The 26,160-nt window shown below is 34.4% G+C and overlaps 1 protein-coding gene and 1 non-coding gene across 3 annotated transcripts in view; both read left to right on the forward strand.

Moving 5' to 3' along the window:
• Positions 1–26,160, forward strand: part of CTNNA3 (catenin alpha 3) — a 1,483,556-nt gene that overhangs the window by 737,893 nt on the left and 719,503 nt on the right. The window lies entirely within an intron of this gene.
• LOC129070077 (U1 spliceosomal RNA) lies at positions 3,890–4,053 on the forward strand. Its single transcript, XR_008529089.1, has one exon. It is a non-coding gene; the product is annotated as a U1 spliceosomal RNA (small nuclear RNA).

The following is a 26,160-nucleotide window of genomic DNA, read 5'->3' on the forward strand; positions in this document are numbered from 1 at the left end:
CAGTTTTTTTATTCCTGGACGTGTATATACTCTAAACTTCTTGGGTTTGATTCTGGCTCCTTGGGTTATTAGCTGTGTGACTCTATGTGTGTTGCTTAGCCTCTCTAAGGCTAAGCCTCAGTGTTTTGATCCATAAAATTTAGATAATAATGTTTACCTCCTAAGTTTGATTTGAAAGTCAATTAAGATAAAATATATTAAGTGCCCGACACAGTGGCTGGTACAAATAAAAAAGCCAGCCTAATAAAAATGAGCTGTTCTTACTTTTTACTGTTATTCCTAGCATATAGCATGATAAACTAATTTAAAAAAAAAAACTGGATTCATCAGCCTTGACTCCTGACTCCGATAGTAGTAGACAGTGTTTTGACCTAATTCGCTCCCAGCCTCGTAATCCGCCAGACATTCCCGTGGCCAGGGTCCCAGCGCCCCAGTCGCCAGCTTCCTTACCGCCGGCCCTCCGCCAGAACTCTGCAGTCACCCTTCTTGCTGAAGAGTAGCTGATTCCACACTTTTCCACAAGAAATGGTGTTTAAAAAAATCCATATAAAACACCTATTTGAATTAAGAAATAAATCATAAAAGAATTTTTCATGCTGTATTTTGCCTTGGCGACCACATGGGCTTAATGAGGAAATAAAATTTTTAAGAATATCGGGTTCTTTTTTTATTTCTTTAACCAGCTGGAGCTAACTTCTACCATTACGATTCTCTGAGAGTCACTGTTCTGTTCCCAGCACCAGCCAGGCATGTGGACAGTTGTTGATAACTGGATTTTTCTGACTCCTGATGCAATTGTGTATTTGTTGGAAGCCCTGAGAGACTGGTCTGGGACTTTGCTACTACCAGAGCTGTTGCAGATCTCCTACCAAGACTCACAAATTCTATCTTTTGAAGGAGTAGTAATTTTAGTTGTCCTCTCAGTATGCCCTGCCACAGTACCTTTCTTGTTCATTCCCTTACTGCCTCAGTTAAATAACGAAACTTTCTTTGAGCTGACCTTCAGATCAAGTGCTTCAGCAGAGCAGGAAGAGAATAATCCTACACCTACAGACAGGCAAATATTTCTTGCTTGCTGGATCAATCAGCAAGGTTTGGTGCACGCAAACAAGGCAGCAGCTTCCTCCCTGTCGGGCCCTGCTGGCAAAAGGACTATTCGAGTCCACATGCACAAGAGTTTATGTCTCATCACTGTCCCCTATTATTATAAGAAGTCAAAACCTGTGCCCGATGCTTAAAAATAGTTACTATTGATGATAGCCTAATATTAGAAACATTTAATTATAGGCTATAGGACGTGTCTCTAGGGCCTCATTTAATATAGCAATGAAAAATAATTCTAGAACACATAAGAGGTGTGATGGGTTTTAGAGAACTCTTGATATATACAGGTAAAAGATCATGTTTCATTAGTTGTATTTGTAAATCTTGAAAGACAATGGGTTTTCAAATGAGATTCTTCTGAGAGTGTTCAGAAGATCAGAAAAAGAAGTTGGTTAGAACTCTTGCGGTGGCTGCTCAAGCACGGCGATGAGGAGTGTGACGACCCATCCTGACTCTCCAGCAAAGATGCCATGACTGATTTAGTGTCTGCCATGGGTGTGGTACAAGGAAACTACAGTTTGTGTATTGGATATTTATCATGCTAGAGTCAACATTTATGCTGGACCAAAGCACGGCAGCTATAATCATTTATACTCAAGAGTGTAAAAAAATTAATTATTTGTGCTTCGTAAAATATACAGGACAACTTACAAAATCAAAATCAATACCCACTTACTGCTTCTTTCAACCAAAACTTATTTAGCAACTGCCATGTTCTAGGTGCTCTGGATCTAGAGCTAAATAAGTTCTTATGGAGCCTCTGTTGACTAGAGGAGATAGTGTGAAAACTATTTCAGAAACATAATAAATAGAAGAATAAATGTTATGTACTGTACCAAATATTTACAAAGAGGAAGAAATTAACTATACTTAAGTTCACAAAGAATGTCTTCTCAGGGATGACAGGCATGGGGTCCTTTCAGTCTCCAGAAATAACAGTAAATACTTAGGAATCATTGGCTTTTACAATTCAAAGCAATGCTATTGAAAATGGATAGTGCCCTTTGGTATGTATAAAAGCTCTATGGTTAAGGGCTATTGGTTTTCTATTACTGCCAATTGATACCCCACTGAATTTTTAGTTGTGGTGAATTCATGAATGCTTGGATTCCTCAACTTATTTCTTTCCCTTACCACTTTCCCTGTACCAATTTCTATTAAATTCTACTTCTTTGTTTTGTATTGATCCCTGTAGTCAAACTCTTATTGTACTCACTTGAAGTATAGTTGAAATATACTGATAAATATATAGGACCTGATGGCAAAACATTATACGTTTGGAATAATTTGACATGCCATACCTTTCCCCTTGGTTTAAAATGCCAAGCACATCTAATTACAGTTTTTTAAAAAAGTTGTCATAATAATAAAGTCTACAGATATGCTGCTTCTAAGTCTATGAACCTATGTGTATAAATAGACCTATATGTGTGTTTATGATTGTGTGTGCATGCATACATGTGTACACAGATTTAAATTAGCTTCAGCTATATCTCTGATTAAGCGACTCTTGTAAGCAATCATGTACGTTATTAATATTTAAAAACACTTTGTATGGATATAGACTAGTAAGTTAATACTTTGTAACAAAGACATATCATTCTTGTGTATACCTAAGGGAATTTTGATTCAACATTTGGACTTTCATTTCTAAGAACTGTTCTTTCTAGAAGAAACCTTTCTTATGTAAATTAATTTTATTTTGGCCGTAGTCAGAGGTTAAGAATTAGTTTATTTTTAATTGTTATTCTGTTACAGTTGTCCCAATTATCCCCACTGCTCTCTCCTGTCCCCCACCCCCTTCTCCCACATTCAATCCCCACCCTGTTGCCCATATCCGCGGGTCATTTATACTTGTTCTTTAATTAAGCCCTTGCACTTCTTTTCTCCTTTTTCCCTCCTCTGCCCTTCCTTCTGGTCACTGTCAGTTTGTTCCTTGTTTCCATGCCTCTGGTTCTATTTTGCTTGTTTGTTTGCTTTGTTCATTAGGTTCCTGTTATAGGTGAGATAATATGGCATTTTTCTTTCACTCCCTGGCTTATTTCACTTAGCATAATGCTTTCCCTTCCACCCACGGTGTCACGAAAGGTAGGAGTTCCTTCTTTCTCTCTGCTGCATAGTGTTTCATTGTGTAAATGTACCATTTTTTGGATCCACTCATTTACTGATGGGCACTTTAGGCCATTTCCAGCATTTAGCTATTGTAAATAACGCTGCTATGAACATAGGGGTGCATAAGTTCTTTTGAATTGGTGTTTCAGGATTCTTAGGGTATAATCAGGAACCAGTTTTATAAATAATTGTAAGCCACACTTATTGGATTTTTCTTGATTATGAAAGTAATAAAAAATTTGAGATAGAAAACTATAACACAGACAGTAGAAACACTCATAATCCCATCAAAAATCTATACCTAATATGGACATTGTTTTCTTTTTAATATGTATGTTATACATTATGTTCCTTTAGTCATATCAGCCATTCAGAAATATTTATAAAGCACCTAAAATCCCCAGGTATTTACAATAGCCAAGATACATAAGCAATCTAAGTGTCCCTTAAGAGATGATTGAATAAAGAAGATGTGGTACAAATATACAATGGAATATTATTTGGCCATAAAAAAAGAACAAAATCTTACCATTTGTGACAGCACGGTTGGACCTAGAAGGTCCTAGAATTTCAATTATGCTAATTGAAATAAGTCAGACAAAAGAAGACAAATACCATATGATTTCACTTGTATGTGAAATCTAAAAAAACAAATTAAAAACTGAGCCATGTAATACTTACCTGGCAGGGGAGATACCATGATCACGAAGGTGGTTTTCCCAGGGCGAGGCTTATCCATTGCACTCCGGATGTGCTGACCCCTGCGATTTCCCCAAATGTGGGAAACTCGACTGCATAATTTGTGGTAGTGGGGGACTGCGTTCGCGCTCTCCCCTAAAAAAACAAGAAAAAAAAAAGAAAAAAAAAACCTGAGCCATGTAATCTTAAGTTTTTAAAATTGTTGTGTCCAGTGTATTGCTTGGAATATAATATAATAAAAACAATTCATTTTTAACAGAAAAATGAGCAGACCCCTCGCTGCTGTGGCTAAATTGGTTGAACAGTCGTCCCATACACCAAAAGGCTGGAGTTTGGATTCCTGGCCAGGGAACATACCTAAGTTGTAGGTTTGCTCCCTGGTCAGGGCGCATATGGGAAGCAAACATTCGAGTATTCCTTCACACATCAATGTTTCTCTCCTTTTTTCTCTCCCTCCCTTCTGTTCTCTCTAAAATCTATAAACATATTTTTTTAAAAAAGGATGAACAGTAATGTCTAGAAGACTTTATTGAATTTATTAACTAATTACATATAAGTTTTATCCTTTTGTTGACATTATTATTTTATGCTGAATGGAAGAATTCATGGAGCTTATTTATTAAAGCAATGTTTGTGAGTTAAACTTTCCTAACGCTAGCAGAAGCTCAGATGGTTGACAACCATGACTTAAAACATAGATTTCCTATCATTTCACAAGTTGAGTAGACACTTGTTATCAACAGATAAGATACTGAAATGCTTTTAGTGATAATGAATAGGAGGGGGGAAAAGACACTCGTATATTTTGTTAGACAAGATCCCAAAGAGGCAGCTGACAGGATAAAATGCAGCAACTGGAGTACAGATTTTGCAGATGTAGCAACCTTATATTAAGACATAAAACAGAACTTTCATGAGCAATTCTCTTAGAAGATCAACAAATGGAATATTCCAAAACTCTGAACATGTTGTACTTGCAAGCATTATATCCTTTTCCCTTCTCATTAATCAAACAGAGCTATGATAACCAGTCTGTATTTTATGTTCCTTGGGCATGCACGTACAAAGACTGAACCATGAACATTGTCATAAAGTGTTAACAGAATCTATTAATTAAAAAAAATAGCCAAAAATAACTGCTGCTTGGGTGTCAGCAAAATAATGATGTAAAATAAAAGTTATACAGTATTCAAAAGGAACTGTGCAACTAATAATTGATATCCTTATTTTGATGCATCAGTTAGAGAAATCCAGTGAAAATTTTGGAGGATAAAAAAAGTGATGAATCTGTGTTTATAAGACTAGAATTTCTGAACCCTTTTAAATCATTGTTTAGTGACAAGAGAGCAAACCTAGAGAGATAAAATGACTTTCTCAAGATAATAAATAATAGTGTTGGAATTGTACAGCTCCTTCATAATCACAAACAGTTAACATTTATGGAGAACCCCCTCCCTTAATGTTCCAGAAAATATTCTAAACACTTTTATGTATTAGTTTATTTAATCCAGACATTATGAAGTACCTGTATTTGGCCAAGTGTAATGTGCATTTTTTTTGCCCAAATTTTTGAGGGAAAAATAAGGATGTTCATTATACATGGGTCATACCTAAAATGCCTTGTATCTGTTCTTGTGTTTTGTAATTTTCCGTTAGATAAAATTTCTTGTACCATAATATGTTTAAAAATAAATGCTAAAAATCCTTTATAATACAAAAAACAAGCATCTAAGCATAAATAAGTAAAAGGTTTAATTAAAAAATTGAAATGGAAACTTTTTTTCCTGATTGTTTGGGCCAGAAATGTGGGCATGCGTTATACACGACAAAATACGGTAAATACTACAATTATCTCATTTTACACATGAAGAAACTGTGTAATAGGAGGTGGAGTAACTTACCCAAAATCCTCAAATTAGTAAATTGTCAAGCTAGGATTCAAACTCAGATGATCTATCTCCAGTTCATCAATTTTTAACAATTATATTATTTCTCACTCCTATTCGCTCAATAAATTAGGATTTAACATTATTTTAATAGCAGAATATTATATAATTACATGTAGTGGTAACAAAAATATCAGACTTCTATGGGCTCTCTGTCTTTACAATCACAATTAAAATATTTTTCTAGAATATGTTTATATACAACTATAAACATTTTCCTTGTGCAAACTAAAACATGACTCATTTTTTCCTCAACTTAGTGATTTTAGTACTAACATGGATTTGACTTCAGGTTCTTTTGCTTTATGGTCTTTGGCAGGCAGCTCATTTCTCTGTATTTAAATTACTTGATTAAATTTAGTAAGTAGGGAACTTTCACACACCGTTACAAAGTAAGGCTGACTAGAGTGAGATAGGTCAAGAGAAGAGTGAAATGGACATCAAACTAGATTGTTTTAAAGTACAAGGCAGCTGAATAGACCATGTAATCTAAGAGAAACCTTAAAATGTTCTGCTTTCAGAGATACTAGTAGGCAATCTGATTCCGGAAGGTCTGTCTTCTACTAGCAGAACTTAATTTTTTTATCTTAACATAGAAATGACAGTTCCTATCTTGCTTGGTTGTTGAGAGAATTAAAAAATATATTAAAAACATCTTGCACAATTCCAAAAACATGGTGCGAATTTCAGTGGTTCTCAAATGAAAGCATTTTTTAATAAGTTCGGGCATTTTTGATTGTCCCCATGACCAAGGATCATTACTGGATTTTTGTGGGACCTGACATTTTAAATTTTCTGCAATGCCTAGAATAATTCTATCCAATTAGGAACTCCTGCACTCAAAACTGCCATTCATCTCTCTTTAAGAAACACTGGAAGACACCAAAGAATTATAGCTATTTTATCACAATGAATTTAATTTTATGGATGAAAGTTTCTTGATTTCCTCTTGCTTGAGGAGAGAATTGGCTCTTCATTTTGTGATCTGTGATTCTATTCATTTTCTTCTCTTCAACTCTCAGTTTAAGACTCTAAGTATAATTATTGTCTCCTTTATATTTTCTCTTCTCTAGACTAAACAATCGAAGTTCTTGCAATTAAGTTGCTAGTCTTCCCTTGATCTGAAACATCTTGAAAATGTTATGTGACATTGTTGTCATACTGCTTTCTCTGGACTCATTCTAATTGTTTACTGTTTTTTCTTAGGCTATATGTCCTGATTTTAGTACAGTATACATATGGAGTACCGGCAGAGAATATTGGGACATTTGTTTACTTTGACCTTTAGAATTAAGTAGCAATCCAGCACATACATTGCTAAATTCAATTGTGTTATCTAAAGTTTCAATATATACATTCAACCTCAACTGAGTCACCACATTGTGCAATATGCTGCTCCAAATACTGAAGATTCAGATAGAAGAAGAGGGGGTAAGAGAGGACTAAATTAATAGTCTAAGTCTAGCTATTTCTATGAGAGTGGTAATCAAGAAAGATTCTTTTGAGGAAAGAACAGTGTGAGTGGAGGGATTGTGGGGAGGAGGGCAGAGGCAGGAAGCTGATTAGCCAGGATGTGAAAAGACTTGCAACTTGCAAAGGACCATTCATGGTCACAACGCAGGTGGAGAGAGCAGTAACATACTTGCAGCTTCAGCTTGCGTGCATGGGGGATGGACACAGAGACCGGCAGAGGTAAGGGGCTGGTCATGCAGGGCCTTATGTGACATTTTAAGGAGTTTGGAAACCATCTTCTTATTTATGAGGAAACCCTGTAGCATTTTATGCACGAAGAGTTATACTCAGTTTCTAGCTGAAGTGTTGGAGGTATTTTGGGAGTGTGGGAGCAATATAGGAGACCACAATTCCTGTTAGAACTCTAGCCAAAGTGCGAGAGATATTGGGGGCCTATGTCAATGGATGCGGTGCCTGGAATTGAGAGATGTGTAGAAAGTAGAATGAACAGAATGTGGGGACAGATTGACTGTGGGAGTCAGAGAAAGAGTCAGCTAAGATGACTTCAGTGTTCTGGCTGGAAAGTGTTCTGTTCCGGAGAGGTAGAGAGTGCAGGGGAGGAGTGATTTTAGGGTGTCAGGGGCCTGATGAGTTTGAAAGAACTGCTGCTAAGCCCAAACACCTCCATACTATATCTGTACGTTTAGTTGTTAGAACTATGATTTTAACTTCTTTGTTTAAAATTGTATATCGTTCATGGACGGATGGACATTTTACAGTTAACAACATACCAATTTATTCATAATATTTAAAGAGAATTACAGAGCAAGATCATGTGATCGTAGAAACACAGACATGAAAATCATTTATAAAAATCAATAGCCATTCTAGGTAAAAACATATATACATTAGGAAGGGAATAAAACTTCCTACGTTTGCCAAAGACCTTCTAACATCAAACTGAAAACATCATAGGATGTGAAGAAATGCTAAAAACTGAATCTTTAATATAAGATACAAGTCAGGGAGGCTTTCTGTTATCATGATTATTCTATGTTCTATATTCTATGTTCTGATTATAGCAAGTAAATTAAATAAACCTTAAATATAATGAAAACATAAAAATTAATCATCCTGATTTACATGTGATTTGATGGTAAATCTATACAATTCAAAAGAAATCTATTAGGAGAACAAAAAATGGAATGTAGCAAGAACCCAGATATGAGGAAAATTAATAGAGTACAATGTTAATAATTGAAAAAACAGTCTCTTCATCCAAATATCAAAAATACAAAATAACCAGAAATACTTTTAATAATTACATAAACTTTTTTTAGAAACTATTAAGAGAGATTAAATAAGAATTAAATAACCAGAAATACCTGCCATGTTCCTAGATGGGAAGACCTAATATTATAATGCTGTCATCCCTTGCCAAATAAATAAATAAATTTAATTCAATTCTAATCAAAGTGCATGGTTTAAGACACATACACATGCACATACACACTTATAAAAATGCTGAAGTTTATGTAGAAGAATCAACGACAATTTCTAAATTATGTCAAAGTGAGTTTTATGGAAAAAAATTTTATTGAACTTCAAACAAGAAGAAAGTAACTGGAGAGTAAGTGTCTTTATATAATACGTAAGTTGTTCAGGTGTCCAAATGCTACCAGCCCTCTGCTGTAACAACCAGTAATACTGTATTCATGCTACAGGAAATAATTTGGTTTCAATACAACATTTCTATCATTCAAATATTGGCTTTTTCAAAATAATATTTGTTTTACAATTTTGACTCTATGTCTGAGTGAAATTGTTTTCTTTTTACACTATTAAATGAGCTATAAATAAAGAACTCATTAAGAAAATTTGATTGTAAATAATTACGTAACATTATATTCAAAAGTAAGTGAGTCAATACTAGACATGCTTAGGAGACTTTTTTTCCCTGTCAAGTAGTCCATATATTACTTAGGTTTGAGTAAGTCTTTGTTAGAAAGTAACCCTTGGTCTTGAACAAATATATGTCTCTCTAATATTGACTGCCTACCATAAATCTGTAAATTTTCTAAAAACTAGGGATACTTAAGTATCTGTAACAGGCCTAACTACTATTCTTATAAAGTTTACATTATATAGGGGAGCAGCCAATAAACAACTATTCATATAAATTATTTAACAGCATTAAGTGCTATGAGGAAAATGAAACAGGCTCATGAGACAGAGGATAATGGTGGAGAGAGAGAACAACTTTAGATCCATGAACAGGGAAGGCTTGTCTGAACTGGAGATGTTTAGCTTAAGTGATGAGATGGGACCAGAGAGGCAACAATTTGGAGGTATGGTTTCCAGGCAGAAACCAGAACTGGGAAAAAGGCCCTGAGGGGAAAATTTCCAGTCTATTTGAAGAACTGTAAAAATGAGAGTCGGGATGAAATTTAATGTACCCAGCAGTGGTAATGGTATGAGATAAGGATGGGAAGTGCTAGACCATGTAAAACATGAGAGAGGGTTTGATTTTATTCAAGGTCTGATAGGAAACACTGGAGTGTTTTAATTAGGGGATTATATATTTTGATTTACATTTTTTAAAGATCGCTCTGATTGTTCTGTGGAGACTGGGATTTTACAGGAAGAGGGTAAATGTGGAAATAGGAAGACGATTTGGTGGCATATAGCAGTGATCCAGGTTTAAAAGACACTCACACACACATACATGTTTTTAGATGAGGATTGAGTGATAGTGGAAATGATGAAGAAAAGCAGATGGGCTGGGGACTTAGTTTGAAGATCGAGCCAATGCAACCCACTGAAATACTGAACGTTGGCTGTGGGAATAATATTTAGCATGAGCAACTGGGTGGATGATAGTTGCTACATACTGAGAGAAAGGACTGAGGGGAAAATAAATTTATTGTTATTTTGTTTTGAGTTTCTCTCCTACGGGTGGGTAAAATCAAGAGTTCATTTTGTCAGGCGTGCATATTGGGATTATTGAGGAAACATAAAATTACTTTTCCATCAAGGCACTTTAAGTTGACTCTTACAGTTTCCTGGGGATTCTGTTTACCTGGCCAAATATTCTCACTTCCTCAATGAGCACCACGGTTTTGGGTCTTTTCAAACATCCATACTATCATCCTCTGGATAGTTCCAGTTTGTCCTTATTAGTTTTATTTTTCTTCATTTTGTATTCTAACAATTTTATTGAGGTATAATTGACATACAATAAACTGCGCATACAGGGTGGGGAAAAGTAGGTTTATAGGTGTTTGGATAGAAAATAATACAAGAATTAAAAAATAATAATACAAGAATAAAATCTGTGTTTCATGTACTCACTACTATAAAGCACCTTTTGCCCCACTCTATTTTTAATGTGTACAATTTGATGAGTTTTGACATCTGTGTACACCCCAGAAACCATCATCAAAACAAACCAAGCAATTCTAAACCCTCAAGTGTCCTCATGGCCTTTTGTGATCTATTCCTCTTTCCAACCCCATTCCCAGGTAATCATTGATCTGTTTTTTACCACTAGTGATTCACTTCCATTTTCTAAAATTTTATATAAATGGAATCAAACACTATTTTTTTGGCCAGGCTTTATTCACTTAGCATAATGCTTTATAAATTCTTCTCTGTTTTTATATAAATCTATGTTCACTTTTATTGCTGAATAGTACTCTATGGTATGGATATACCACAATTTATTTATCTGCCCACCTGTTGACAGACATTTGGGTTGTTTCCAATATTTGGCAATTATACACAATGTTTTTGGACATTTATGTATAAGTCTTTTTGTAGATGCATGTATTTATTTGTTTTGCATAAATATCTAGGAGTGGAATGGCTAAGTTATATGACAGGAATATTTTTAAGTAACTGCCAAACTGTTTTCTGAAGTGATTATACCATTTTCAATTTGTATTGGCAGTGTCACTTACTTGTCAATACTTGATGTGGTCAGACATATCTTTTTAAAAGTGTGGTTACACTCACTGAACACAATATTCCATGTGTGATCAAAAGAACAAGAATATCTAATTACATTTATGAAACATTTCTTGCCTAGCTCATCTGCTGTGTGCTGAGTATTTTGCTAGAGACATATTCTTTGTTATCAAAGGGACTAGATGCCTTTGAATGCAGCCTAAGTAAAATTAGGTTGAATTCTTATTAGTCACAGCATAATATTTAATTACATTGAAATTACTGTCCAGTGAAACCACTGGATCTTTTCTTTCACATTTCTACTTATGAGACAAATCTTTGTTATATCTTCAGTTTAGGCAGTGCATTTCATAAACCTATTATATTTTATATACTTCAAAAGAGAATTTGCAGTGGCTTATCACCAGAGCACCAAATATAATAAAATAACTAAATTGGGCATACTATGGCTAGAACCAAGCAAGGAAGAATAATGAGATATTGTACTAATAGAAAACCTAAGCTAAAGGGGACTACTGAAAATGAGTTTCTTGATAGCTTAATTCAAAATGGGTATGAGAGGTTACATAGGTCTTATTAACAAGTGCAAGAAAGCATACTAGAGCATATGAACACTCAAATGTGTTTCTAATTCAGCTCTCAAAGGAAGAGACTGAGTCCCATGAAAGAAAATAACTGTCTGTCTGTCTCTCTTAATCTGTGGGATTTTTAAAGTTTGTTTTGTTTTTCTAGAAAGCAGAACCAGAGGATTCATTCGTACTGAGAGAAAGGAGTTTTGAACTAATAGACATTGTATTCTGTATTCTATACAGCTAGACTGTTCCAGAATTGGACATGTTGGGGGGCCCAGATACAGTTACCAAAGGAAGCCCCCGTGCCCTGGGGTCTCTCTGCACTATGATTCTTTGCCCACCGCCCTTAGGAATTATCACTCTCATTGCCAGAGTTTGGTGAAAAAGAAAGGAACTATTTACTCAAAAGTTATACAGGTTTAGAGTAATGATGGTATGTTGGCGTTAAAAATCTCAAAGTCCCTTAGAAGACCCACAAACAAACATAGTCCTTCCTTCCTCCCTTTGCCCAGTCAAGCCAGTCTCAGAACATGCCAGTCAGAAGCACTGTTCTCCAGAAGAAAAAGAACAGAAGTCCACAGCTCACTTCTGGTTCCTCTCAGTAACCCCTGCTCAGCTGGGCAGGTCTCCCAAATCCCCAGCGCCATCGGCTGTGCCGCCGTGATCTCCAGTTCTTACTCCAAGGCCACAGGCAAGGAGCACTTCTCACGGCCCAGCAGCGAGAGTCCTTTCACCCCTTTTCTTCCCGCATGGTCTCGTACTGTTCCCCCATTTGCCATGGCTGCCCGCCTTTAGTTTAAGTCCCAGCCTGAACCTCCTCTGTGACCCCATTTCTGACTCCTCCACAATCAGCTATACCTGCCAGCACTCCCACAATTTCTACCTTTCTTGGCTGCCATAGTTAGTCCTGGCGAGGCGTGGCCCCATAGCGTGGAGTGAACCGTCTCCAAGCTCCTGCACAGGCGGTAACTGGTAAAGCGGGGGAGGGCAGGAACTGCCTCCCAGGTACATCATGGGTTCACATTTCTGGCCTCACTCAGGCTGGAAGACTCGTCTGCTGTTGTAGATATACAAATTAACCATTTTTGCATATCAGCTATGAAGCTGGCCTATTATTGATATGCAAAATAACTCTCCTTGACCCTGTTCCATGGGTCCCATCCCCCAGCCAGACTTGGGGGTGGGGGGTGGATATCCTATATTCCCCGACATCCCACATTCTGGCTCTCGTTACAGATCCCCACTTTGGGGGGGCCCTGGCTGCACCCCGTTACAAGACATTAGTCCTCCAAATACAGATACAAACATTTTGCCATTATCACTGAATGGCACCAACCTAAAATTTCTGTATCTATAAATAGGTTTTAAGTATTCATGAAAATTATCTTTTTTTAATTCCTTGATTTAACTTTTCTGCCAGCACTGCTTAGGGTTAGTTATTTTAATTACCTTGCATCCTAGTCCACACTTTTTTGGTCACCTGTTTTGTATATGTCTATATTTTGGTTGTTTATTCTGTATCAACATAGAGATATTTATTTCATGAAATGTTTTATGTATAATTCCTAAATAGTATGGCCAGTCAAAATACTTGCAAATCACATAAGCCATCCATAGAGAATATGGCCTTAGGAAAGTCTTAACCTTTCCTTGGGCATAAATGTGTACGGAAGGAAGTGTTTGGTTCTGTAAGAAAAGTTAGAATAGTTTAGTTTTGGTCCCTCTACCCAGTTTTAGTTCCTTATGAAACTATAACTATCTTATTATGTATCATGTAGTTCCTTATGGAACTGTAACTGTTTGAAAAGCAAGCCAAATTTTTTATTACTGTTTTGAGAAATATGTCTTGTATTAAAATATATAACATAGAGTAGTGGTTAAGAGCTTGGATTCTGGAGCCAGACCTCCTGGCTTTGGATTTCAGTTCTCCAACTTAATGTGTGATATTCAAGTGTTCTTATGTTTTTTGCTGAACCTTCGTTTCCCCATTGTTGAAATGGGGTTGCTAATATATCCACCATCTCTTAGGGTTGTTGCAGAGTTAATGAATTAATATACAAAACAATGTCTTGCACATAGTAAATGCTATGTTGTTAGGAATTGTTATTTATATCATGTTCTAACTTCAGCATTTATTGTTTTTTAAGTCCTTCTTTATTTTTTTGCTCTGTTATTTCCCAAAAGCACTCATATAATCAAGTGTCTATTTAGTTCATCACCAAGCATTTCATGTTAGTATATTAAGGCGACCTTTTTTCCTCGTTTTAGGTTTTATTTCCTCAAAATAGTCCAATTTATACTTGTGAATGGTGTAACAAGAGAAGTATCTCATTTTTTCTTATGGCTGAGTAGTATTCTATTTTATATATATATATATATATATATACACAAATATATACACATCCTGATTATTGAGTCATTTATCAAAAGACAATTTGGGTTTTCATGTTTTGGCCACCGTGAATAATGGTGCAGTGAACATAGGGTACATATATCTTTGCAAATAATTGTTTTCATTTTTTCAAGTAGATACCCAGAAGAGGGATTGCTGGGTCACATGGTAATTTTACTCTTAATTTTTTGAGGAATCTCCATACTATTTTCCATAGTGGTTGTACAGTTTACATTCCCACCAGAAATGAATGAGGGTTTCTTTTTCTCCACCCCTCTTCAACACTTTTTATTGATTGTCTCCTTGATAATTAGCCATTTTAACAGGTGTGAGGTGGGCATCTCATTGTAGTTTTGATTTGTATTTCCCTAATAGCTAGTGAAGTTGAACACCTTTTCATATATCTGTTGGCCACTTATATATCTTCTTGGGAGAAGCATCTGTTCAGGTCCTCTGCCCAATTTTGAGTTGGATTGTTTGTTTGCTGTTGAATTGTCTGTGTTCTTTATATGTTTTGGATATTAACCCCTTGTTGGAGTTGTTTGCAAATATCTTCTCCCATTCAGTTGGTTGCCCTTTGGTTTTTTCTTGGTTTCTTTTGCTGTGCAGAAGCTTTTTGGTTTGATATAGTCCCATTCATTTATTTTTACCTTTACTTCCTTGCCTTTGAAGTCAAACTCATTAAATCTTCTCTAAAACCAAGGTCCAAAAGTTTAGTACCTATGTTTTTTTTTCTATGTAATTTATTGTTTCAGATTTTCTATTTAGGTCTTTGGTCCATTTTTAATTAATTTTTGTCCATGGGGACAAATTGTAGTCTAATTTCATTCTTTTGCATGTGGCTATCCAATTTCCTCAGCACTGTTTATTAAAGAGGGGGTTTCTTTTCTCCATTGTATGTTTTTGATTCCTTTGTCAAAACTTATTTGCCCATATACATGTGGTTTTACTTCTGGGCTCTCAATTCTGTTCCATTTGTCTGTGTGTCTGTTTTTCTATCAATATCATGCTGTTTTGATTATCATTGCTCTGTCGTATAATTTGAAGTGAGGTAGTGTGCTGCCTTTGGCTTTGTTTTTTTTCTCAAAAATACTGCCATTTGCAACAGCATGGATGGACCTTGAGAACGTCATGCTAAGCAAAATAAGTCAGTCAGGAAGAACTAAGAACCATATAATTTCACTGATATGTGGGATATAAAATAGAAATTCACAGACATAGACAACAGTAAGGTGTTTACCAGAAGGAAGGGGATGGGGCAAATATATTGTGACTTTAGATGGTGGGCGTATAACACAATGCACAGGTCAGGTGTCATAAAAACCTACACTTGCAACCTATATAATCTTATTAACCAATGTCACCCCAATAAATATAATAAAAAAGACATTAAAAAAGAGAAAGCACTATTATTCACTGGCAGTAAAACTTTGCCTTTTTAAACTAAAATCTTGTTTCATAAAAAAATAGGAGTATCACTTAAACAATTCAGAAATAGAAAATGAAGAGTAAGTGGGAAAGCTGGAATACTTTCTTGGCCTTCTACATCACAGGACTTAGTCGGTATGTAGTTTTCTAGTTGTTCCCACTATGCTAATTACATTTCATTCTTTCTCACTGCTCCTGATACCAACACACAGATGTATATTTCTTTTCCTGAAATACAGATATTATAACTCCTTCAAACATAATTTCCTGCTGAGGATGATGGACATTTTCAAGAAACTAACTCTTTAGATGTTCAACTGGTATTTTCTGACTGTTCTCTAGATATATTGCTTCCTCTTAGCAATTTGAGTTTACAGATGAGTTTGTAAAAGTGGTGGCTTGAATTTTCTGATAAAAATAAACATCTCAGAAAATTTTTCTTCATGTTTTATTACTCCTTAAATGACCATTACTTATTTATATTACTAAAAATACAGTTGAAGGTTATATTATAGAAAAAGGAGTCATTGAGACAAAAAGTGAAAAAAATCCATTAATACATAATTAAACTTAGTCTTTTAACAAAGGAAAGTTTTTAACTAAATGTTCTATTCTTTTATTTTTTTAATTTTTAAAAGAATAACACTGAACTCCGGCTTTGTCAGGGATCCCCAAGCTGCCTTCAGGTTTGATGATTTGCTAGGAGGCTTTGGATCACTCGGGATACAGTCATACTCATGGCTATGACTTATTATACTGAGAAGATACAAAACAAAACCATCAAAAGGAAAATGTGAAAGGGGTCGAACTGAAAAGAAACAGACTCAGACTTCCAGAATTCCTTTCCCAGTAGAGTCGTACAGGACACATCTACCTTCTCTAGCACCACATGTGACAACACCTGCGAAATGCTAACTACTAGGGGAGTTTGGTGGAGCCTAGAAGTCTGGTTTTTGTTGACAGCTGGCTATGTGATCACCCTCTGCCTATAATCTGCATCAAAATTCCAGATTCCTAGAAAGAAAGCAGGTCTTCAGCATAAACCATATTGTTTGTACAAATGCTTAAGCCAAGGAACTATTCTTATTAATTAGGGAAAACTTAATATTAATTTAGGGGGACTGTTTGCCATTCAAGTTCTTAAGAATCCAGCCAAAGTCCAATCTCACAAACAGACCTTTCCAGGGATAGCAATCTCAGGCCTACTGTGCTAACCCTATTCTCTCTACAAGCTAAATCTAGCATATTTCTAAATCAACCTATCTTTTAAAATTTTGTTTCAATGACAACCACCATACAGGTTTAGGTTAGAAAATAACTGAGTAAAGCAACATAGATACTCTATTACAGAAGTTTAATAAATATTAGTCTATTCTGCGCTCTTTTGGAAAAAAATTAGTGCCGTGATTTTCTCCCTCTAATATTTTATGGAAAGAGTGATCCTTTCGCTAGACTTCTCAGAGATTGTACAACAATGACAAAAGGTAAAATAAATTGCATGCATGAACATAAAAAGGCAACTAAGGGATATTTGGGTTTCGGGACAAAGGGTTTGATATTTATTCTCATTATTAGGAGACCAGGAGATAGACTGCTTGCAGAAGTGACACTAAGTGAGGAGACAGATGAGAGTTTGTAGGGACGATGCTGGCATTCAATAATGAGGAGTAAGGGCAGCTGGAGGTACCAGGTCCAAAGTCATAAATCACAATGATTTAAGAAACAAAATAACAAACTCAAAATAAATCATCTTATAAGAAACCAGGGAGTTCTTAGGTTGTCTAACAGGATTTCATATTTTGGAAGCCAATTTATGAGCTTGTAGTATATTTTTTTCTGTTTTGTAGGATGAACCACAGAAATATATCTAAGATAACAAATCATTTTTCACATACAGACACCGCTAATTACAGCAGGCAGTAGTTAAGAAAAAATTAAATCAGATGCCTCGTGCAGGTCAAAGAATACACTTTTGCCTGAAAATATTCACAAATGTTAGTAGCAACAGGTAAGAAAGAAAAATAATACATTTACCCCTGCTTAAAAAAAACAAAACAAAACAACTCCGGCATTTTTTAAAAATTTCAGTTGGTTTAGTTTGTTTATTAGTATCAAAAGGAATGTACAATTTTGTGGTCAGTTCAATGCAATTCTGTAATGCCTATTTTTTTCATAGGAGATTTGGGAAGTAGTTAATCCTAGATTCATATTAAGAGCATGGATTTTGGAATTAAAGAACCTTAAGCTTAACCTCATTCAGTACGCAAACGTTGTGCCTATTGCTGGGCAGTATAGCTTCTCTATACCTCAGTTTGATTATCTGTAAAATGAGAACTATGCTGAAAATTAAATGAGATATTGATGAGAAATGCTTATCTATGTCCCAGGTACAAACTATTTATTAAATAAATGGTTCATTTATTGCTTTGCTACTATATAGTAGGTACTATAGGTATAGTCCCTACCCTTAACATAGGGTAAGGTATGGTAAAAGACACATGCAAATAAATTCTCCAAATGTTTGATATGCAGTAATAAAAATTGATATAAGGTGCAGAATTGAACAGAAGTGGAAGATATTACTTTGCCTTTCCAAAGATATTAACTTTTTCTCTAAATCTTTTCCTAGGAGAGTAAGAAAGGCTTTGGAGACGAAGTAAACTCATTGCAGTCTTAAAATTTACAAGTGAAAGTTTTGTAGGTGAAAGAGGGAAAGGACATTCCAAGTAGAAAGAATTCATGTAAAAATGTATGTTTAGGGAATCATAAGTAGTTGATGTTGGTGGGTTGTACAATATGAAAGTTAGAGGCAGGAAAAGAGACTTCAGTGGAAAGCCAAAACCAAACCAAGTGAACTAATAATCTTCCTGCTTGGGGAAAAGTGAATTTTATATTGAAAGAATAAACAAATAATTGCAAAACATTTGCATTTTTTTAAATATGGCACATTTAAATTAAGTGTAGAAACGTTACACTTTACAGTTTGTTGAATTTTGAAAAATACAATCAGTAGTGTAACTTACACTCCTGACAAGATATAGAATAGAGATACAGACTATTTAGGACATGTCATTAAGGTCATTCAGCTCTCTGGAAAACACACCCCCTTAGCCTCAGAATTCTTTTGCCATAGATTAGTTTTGCCCAGTTTAGAGTTTTATATAAATAGTTTACTCAGCAAACTGTTTTTGAGATTCCTTTGCATTGATATCTACATCAAAAGTTTGAACCTTTTAATTATTGAGTATTTCTTTGAGTCAATATACTACAAATTTATCCATTCTCATGCTGATGAACTCTTCAGTTGTTTTCAGTTTGGGATTATTATGAATAGAATGACTGAATATATTTGTACATTTTTTGTTGATATATATTTTGATTTTTTAGACACATACTGAGGGGGATTGTTTGGTTATAGATATATATTTAATGTTAAAAGGAGCTGCCAAATCTTTTTTCAAAGAGCTAGTGACATTTTACATTCCCACCTGCAATGTAAAAGAGTTTTAAATTGTCCCTCAAATTGACAACATTTGGTAAGATCAGTCTTTTTAATTTTAGACATTTTAATGGATGCTGAAATGATATTCAGTTCCATAATGATATTTGGTGTACAGTAACTTCTCATGTGTTTATTGGCCAGTTGTTTATCTTCTTTTGTGAAGTGTCTGTTCAAAAAATATTTTTTACCCATTTTTATTGCTTTTATTTGTCCTCTTATTGTTGTACTGGAGATATATATTCTTTATACAATTTCTTTGTTAGATGTATGTATTGTGAATATTCTCTCCCAATTCGTGTCATGTCTATTCATATTCTTAAGTGGCCTTTTATGAGCAGTCTAATTTTTCTTATTTTTCATAGTCACTAGTTTCTGTCGCATGTCTAAGAAATCTTTACCTTCTTGAAGGTTGCAAATATATTATGTTTTCTTCAAGAGGCTTCCTACTTATTATTTATTAGCCATTTAAAACTAATTTTGTGCATGATGTAAGAAAGGAACTGAGGTTCTTTTTAAAAAATATGGTTATCTAGCTGTTCCAGCACCATTTGTTGGACTGACTTTTTCTCACTGATTGCTGTGGAGGCATTGTAAAAAATATATTAGCCCTATAAATATAGGTTCATTTCTGGACTCTATTTCTGCTTTGTTAACTTATATATGTATCCCTTTGCACATTTTCTTAATTACTATAGCTTTATAGGAAGTCTCTAAATCACGTGCTCATATTATTCCAATTTTGTTTTTTTATTTTTGAGATTGGGTTGTCTATTCTAGATTCTTTGCATTTTAATATAAATTTTAGAATCAGCTTAACAATTTTTACAATGAAAGCCTGCTAAGATTTTGTTTGAGACTACATTCAATTTATAGATTAATTCTGGGCGATTTTACAATGTAACAATGTTCACTTTTCCAATATATGTATAAGTCCCGGTACCCATTTACTTAAGGTTTTTTTGTCTTAGAAATAGTTCAAAATTTTCAATGTAAAAGCTTGTTCATTTTTTTGGTTAAATTTCTCCTTGAGTTTTTATGATATTTGATATTTCAAATGGTATTTTTTTAAATTCCATTTTCCATTGGTTAATTGCTGGTATGTACACATGCAATTTTTGCACTGATCTTGTAGCCTGTGATCTGATGAAATTTATTAGTTCTAATATTTCAATAATGGATTTCTTGTGATTTTTCTATTTACATAATCATGTTTGTGAATCATGTGTTCTGAGACCATTACAAGAAATTATTCCTTTATATTTTTTTTATTTCTCATAGTTTTTTTTCTTGTCTCATTGCATTGAATAGGGCCCTCAGCATAATGTTGAATAGAGGTATGGGAATAGACATTCTTGTCTTAAATATGATCTTAGAAGAAAAAATTTGATATTTCCTGTAGATTTATCTTTATTTGAGAAAATTCACTTCTATTCTTAATTTCCTAATTTGCAGAGATATTTTATCATAAATGGATGTTACATTTTCTCATATGCTTTGTTCTGTATATATTTGAATAATCATATACTTATTTGCCTTTATTCTATTAATGTAGTGAGTAATAATGATTCCTGAATATTAAATAAACCTTGTATTCATGAGATAAAGCTTAGTTGGCTGAGGTGATTTATTCTTTTTATATAGTGATATAATTTGCTAACATTTTGTTAAATTTTTTTGCATAAATAATTATAAAGGGCATTGACCTATACGTTTTTTTTAAGAATATTTTATTGATTATGCTATTACAGTTGTTCCATTTTTTTCTCCCCTTTACCCTCCTCTGCCCTCTACCCCACACCAAGCAGCGTTTCCCCTACTTAATTCGTATCCAGGGGTCCTACATATAAGTTCTTTGGCTTCTCCATACCCTATACTAATCTTAACCTCCCGTTGTCTATTTTGTACCTACCATTTATGCTTCTTATTCCCTATATCTTTTCCCCCATTTTCCCCTCTTCCCCTCTACATTGATAACCCTCCATGCGATCTCCATTTCTGTGATTTTATTCCTGTTCTAGTTGTTTGCTTAATTTGTTTTTGTTTTTCTTTTTAGGTTCAGTTGTTAATAGTTGTGGGTTTGTTGTCATTTTACTGTTTATAGTTTTGATCTTCTCTTTCTTAGATATAAGTTACTTTAATATTTCATATAATAAGGTCTTGGTGATGATGAAATACACAGGGAACCAAGAGCGAAGGGAAGGAAACCAGGACTCAAATCAATGATTTGGAGCAGAAGAAAGAAGTAAACATTCAACCAGAGCAGAATGAAGAAACAAAATTCAAAAAATTGAGGAGAGGTTTAGGAACCTCAGTGACAGCTTTAGACGTTTCAGCAACCGAATCATAAGGGTACCAGGAGGAGAAGAGGAAGAGCAAGAAATTGAAAACTTATTTGAAAAAATAATGAAAGAGAACTTCCCCAATCTGGCAAAGGAAATAGACTTCCAGGAAGTCCAGGAAGCTCAGAGAGGCCTATACTTTTCTTGTAATGACTTTATATGTTTTTTGTATTAGGGTAATGTTAGCATCATAAATAAATTAGAATATGTTACCTCTTTATTTTAAAAGATTTTGTGTCATTATATTACTTAAAATTTTGCTGCAATTCACTAGTAACATCTAAGGTCTGAATTTTTTCTGTATGCGGAACATGATTATATTTTATTTAAGGATATTTTATATTTCTTTTCAGAGATTAGATCTATGTCCTTTTTGTTGTTTTTGTGCTATTTTGTCAAATTTTGTTAAAGGGGATTATATACACATATAACATGAATTGAGAAGCTTCTCCATTTTTATTGTTTTGGAACAATTCATATTATTTAATTTTTAAAAACATTATTCCTTAAAAATTTAAAAGAACTCACCCATTCAGCCACCTAAGCTTAAAGTCTGTTTGAAATTATTCAAAAATCTTTTGGCTAGTTCATTAATTTGCCTATTCAGACCATCTTTCTTAAATCAGTCATATTTTTTTTCATAAAGCCAGACATTTTATTGACATTTTAAAATTGAGAGAGAGAATTGCATATAATGTTGTAATACTTAAAATGTTTCCAATTTTTTTAATTTCTGAAGTAAAGTCAGAACTTGAGGATTATAGATTATTTAGAATTTGTAAAAGTTAATGTATAAATCTTAAAGGATTAAGTTAAATCTATAGAGGATTTAATGGAGATAATTTTAAAATATTTTTATTCATTCAGTTTTTGTATACTGTAGTTCTTTGATTATTGTTTTTTTGTGGAAAAATTGTCTTATACTTTTATAAAATTTTTTAAATTCAAATAATATTTTTAAGCTTACTAGGAACATTTGAAAATTGCCATTTTTTTATCCCATTTATATTTTTGTTATTTTCATTTTGTCATAATAAATGTCTAAAACACTTTCCTATTTTATTATTTTTAATCCAAAGAATTGTTTTTTTGATTTCTCTTTTAATTTTACAGATTTTATTTTTTAAGTATTGTTCTGTTTTATCAAAGTTATAATTCAATGGATAGCAAGATACATCATTAACTTACATACCACTAAGAAAGTAAACAAAACAGTAAGACTCAGCCAAATAAGTATTGATAAACTGCTTCTTTTATCATGCTCTTTATGCTATATTTATTGAAAGAGTTCTTTTATTAACTTTGCAAACTTTTAAAACATTTATCACTACTGTATATACATCAAAGACCAAAAATAAGCATAATACATGGGTTATTACTCTTCACATTCAGAATCTAATTCATCTAAATATCCTTTTATTTCAATCACTTGTAGATGTGTTTTTTCCCCCAATATTGTGCTCTGTGCCACCAAAATACTGGTGACTCAACTTTATTTAACAGTCTTAGTTTAGTATTTTCTATAGTGAGTGACATGTAGCAATAAATTCTTCCAGTTTTTGTTAACCTTACACTGTCTTTTTAACTTATTTTAAAGGCCATTTCCTCTGGGTATTGAAATCTAGGTTTTTGAGATTTTTATTTTAAATCACTTTAAAGGTGCCATTTAACTGTCTTGGACATTCCACAGCTTCATTTGGCAAGGGAGGCAACATTAATATGGTTGTTTCCCTAAAAGTAATGAGTCTTTTTTCTCCGCTTGTTTTTCAAATGTTATGTTTATTTTGCTCTAATGTGATTAGAGTATGATGTACCTAGTTCTGTTTTCCTTGAAGTTATCCCAGTTAAGTTTCACTGAGGTTCTTGAATCTTGGAGTTTTTCTTTTGTTCATATTTTGGATATGTAAAATTCACAGCCATTATTTTTTCAGTTGTTGCCTCAGTCTCATTCTCCTTATACTCTCTTTTTGGTCCTCTATTAAATGTATGCAAGACCTTATCACCATGTTCCACATTTCTCGTATGCTCATTCCTGTGATCCTCTCTCTTCCCCACTCCTGTGCTTTAATCTGGGTATTTTGTACTGACTTTGCTATAAATTTACTAAAACCCTATAGCCCTGACTCCAATCTGCTGTTAATCCTGTGTAAAGAGTTAACCTCAGATATTGCATTTTTCAATTTTAAAATGCCCATCTTATACATTTTATGTAGACTCAATTTTTTTGTGTGTAAATATTCTGTATTTTCATACATCTTATTGATTTATTACTCATTTTTATTGAAGTATTAATCATAGCTATTTTGAAGTCTTTGTCTGTTAATTCTATAGATACTAATTCTAGTATCTATAAAATCTCTGGCTATGCCTCTGTTGGCTCTTTTAGTTTTTAGCATTGACCTTTTCCTGCTCCTTCACATGCCTATTCAATTTTTATTGTGGGCTAAACATTGTGGATCATATGTTTTAAAGGCTCTGGATTATTTTAATTTTCTTTTAAGGGTATTGAATTTTATTCTCAAAATGAGTTGAATCATTGGCACATCATTTTGATTTTGTCAAACTTGGTTTACCTTCTCTTTGTAATTTTTAAACCCTTCATTTTCCCCCTTTCCTTTTTTCTCTCTAGAGTATATATAAGCAAGGAAATCTCTCTCATGGCTTGGTATTTACTAAGAGTTAGTGTATATGTATCATCTTCAGATTATACTCTATTTTTTTGCACACTTTGTTTTGTTTAGCTGGCTGAATACCCCATCAGATCTGTACATTCATGAAAGAATAATGCAAATGGTTCATAGAACAGTTATAGGTGTCTAGCAGGTTTTCCTCTAATAATGGTTTAAAAGCTTGAAATATTTTTATTTTCTATTTTTGAGGCTTTTTGAGATCTTGAACATATGAAGCATATAATTAGCAAAATGACTGAGAGGAGTACCCCGTCCCGTGAAGTTCCCCCAGGTCACCATGGTTGAGGAAATAAGTCATTCCAGACACTCTCAGTCTGACAGGAAAAGCGGGGTGGTGATTCCCTCTAGTGGAGAAGGCCCTGGACCCTTCTCTTGAAGTGGCTTTTATTGAGAATGATATGCGCAGAGATATATAGCATGCATGCAAAGCTCATCAATCAATGTCAAAAGGCTATGTTTACAAAAAGCAGATAGAGATCATAGATAACAATTGAAGGAACACAGAGATTTGCCTCAGGTCAGGGTCTGGTAAACAGGGTGGTGCCCATTCAGCCCTGAAACCTGGGAAACTGATCACATTCTATGCTTGACCCCAAACATCAGTACTCTTTAACTTGAGAACATTCTTAGCACAGTAAGTTTCATAGGATTTAATGCACTTTTCTTCCAAGCCTAGTTGTCCCCCCAGGAACCACCTGATCCAGAATCCAGTTTAGGGCTGTTCCTACCTTTAGTATTGTTTCACTGACCTAGTCAGGAGACGGGCAGAGCAGCCAAGAGATGAGACTTCTTTCAGATAGAATGAGGACTCCAGCCATATCAAAGCCAAGGGGCGAGGGTCTTTTTGCCCTTTCTCCATGTCCCCCAAGTCCTTCCCTGATGCCCCTATACAACTGTGCCTGTCTTAGGTTGCCCCTGCCATCAAAGGGTCTTACCCATCATTGACTAACCAGCCATCCTCCGGGGCCAAGCAGGGTGATGTGAGGGAGTCAGGGGCTGCGCCCCTGCCAGAGGGACAGGTTTTGTCTCCTCAGTGGCCTATTTTCCCAAGGCCTCTTTGCGCAGCTCCAGCCTTGGGGTCCTCTTGCCTGTTGGTGAGATTACAGTCCCTGAAACCAGGCAGGATGATTCCCAACAAATGACTGTAATACTAACTATGCATTTATATTAGAGTCATTTTGTATGATCATTTAAACTAATAGAAGTTTACCTCTAATGGGCTTTAACTTTTGGAATTCCGTGTACTATCTCTAGTTTTCTCCATTTTTTATTCAGTATTTCTGAGATGTGGAATCTCAAACTAGGTGTACAAAGAGCTACTGATTTATGTCAGTTTAGTCAATGCTTTGCTTACCTACATAGGTATACCTGCAATGAACTACAGGGATTCCTAAACTTCCATCATTCTTAAATGATTTTCACAATTTTTTTCATATATAACACTACTTATACTATTACACACCTAGAATTTTCTTTTCAGCAAGCTTTAAATCATCTCCCTTAAAAAAAATTGACCTCATTCTAAGTGATAATCAACAAACCTAAATATATGTTAACTGCCAGGCACAGTTATTGATATTGTTATTAACTTTAAACTTTATTAATATGTTTTTATGGATATTTTAGTGAACACTTAGAGGAGGAGGTTGAGTAATATGTGCTGGCCAAATAAAGGTTCGGTATTTCTAATCTTTAATTCTTCACTGACAATGGAGACATAAGCAAGTTTTGAAAGTTTCAGCCTTCAAGTGGGTAGTTCATATCTGCTGAACCAATTGCCAAAGAGTGTTAAGTCTTTCTATGGTAAGATATATATCAAAGTCCAATATAGGTCATAGCTGGACAACTCTATACTAATTTACAAGGGCTCTAACACCTGGTTTGTTGACATGATAAGATTGAGGGAAGTATTAAGTGAGGTAACAAGTATGAAATTATGAAGTTTTACATGTGCAAAT

This window comes from Pteronotus mesoamericanus, unplaced genomic scaffold (assembly GCF_021234165.1).
Source record: "Pteronotus mesoamericanus isolate MK-2021 breed Mesoamerican mustached bat unplaced genomic scaffold, CSHL_Meso_final contig_24, whole genome shotgun sequence".
Taxonomy (NCBI): domain Eukaryota; kingdom Metazoa; phylum Chordata; class Mammalia; order Chiroptera; family Mormoopidae; genus Pteronotus; species Pteronotus mesoamericanus.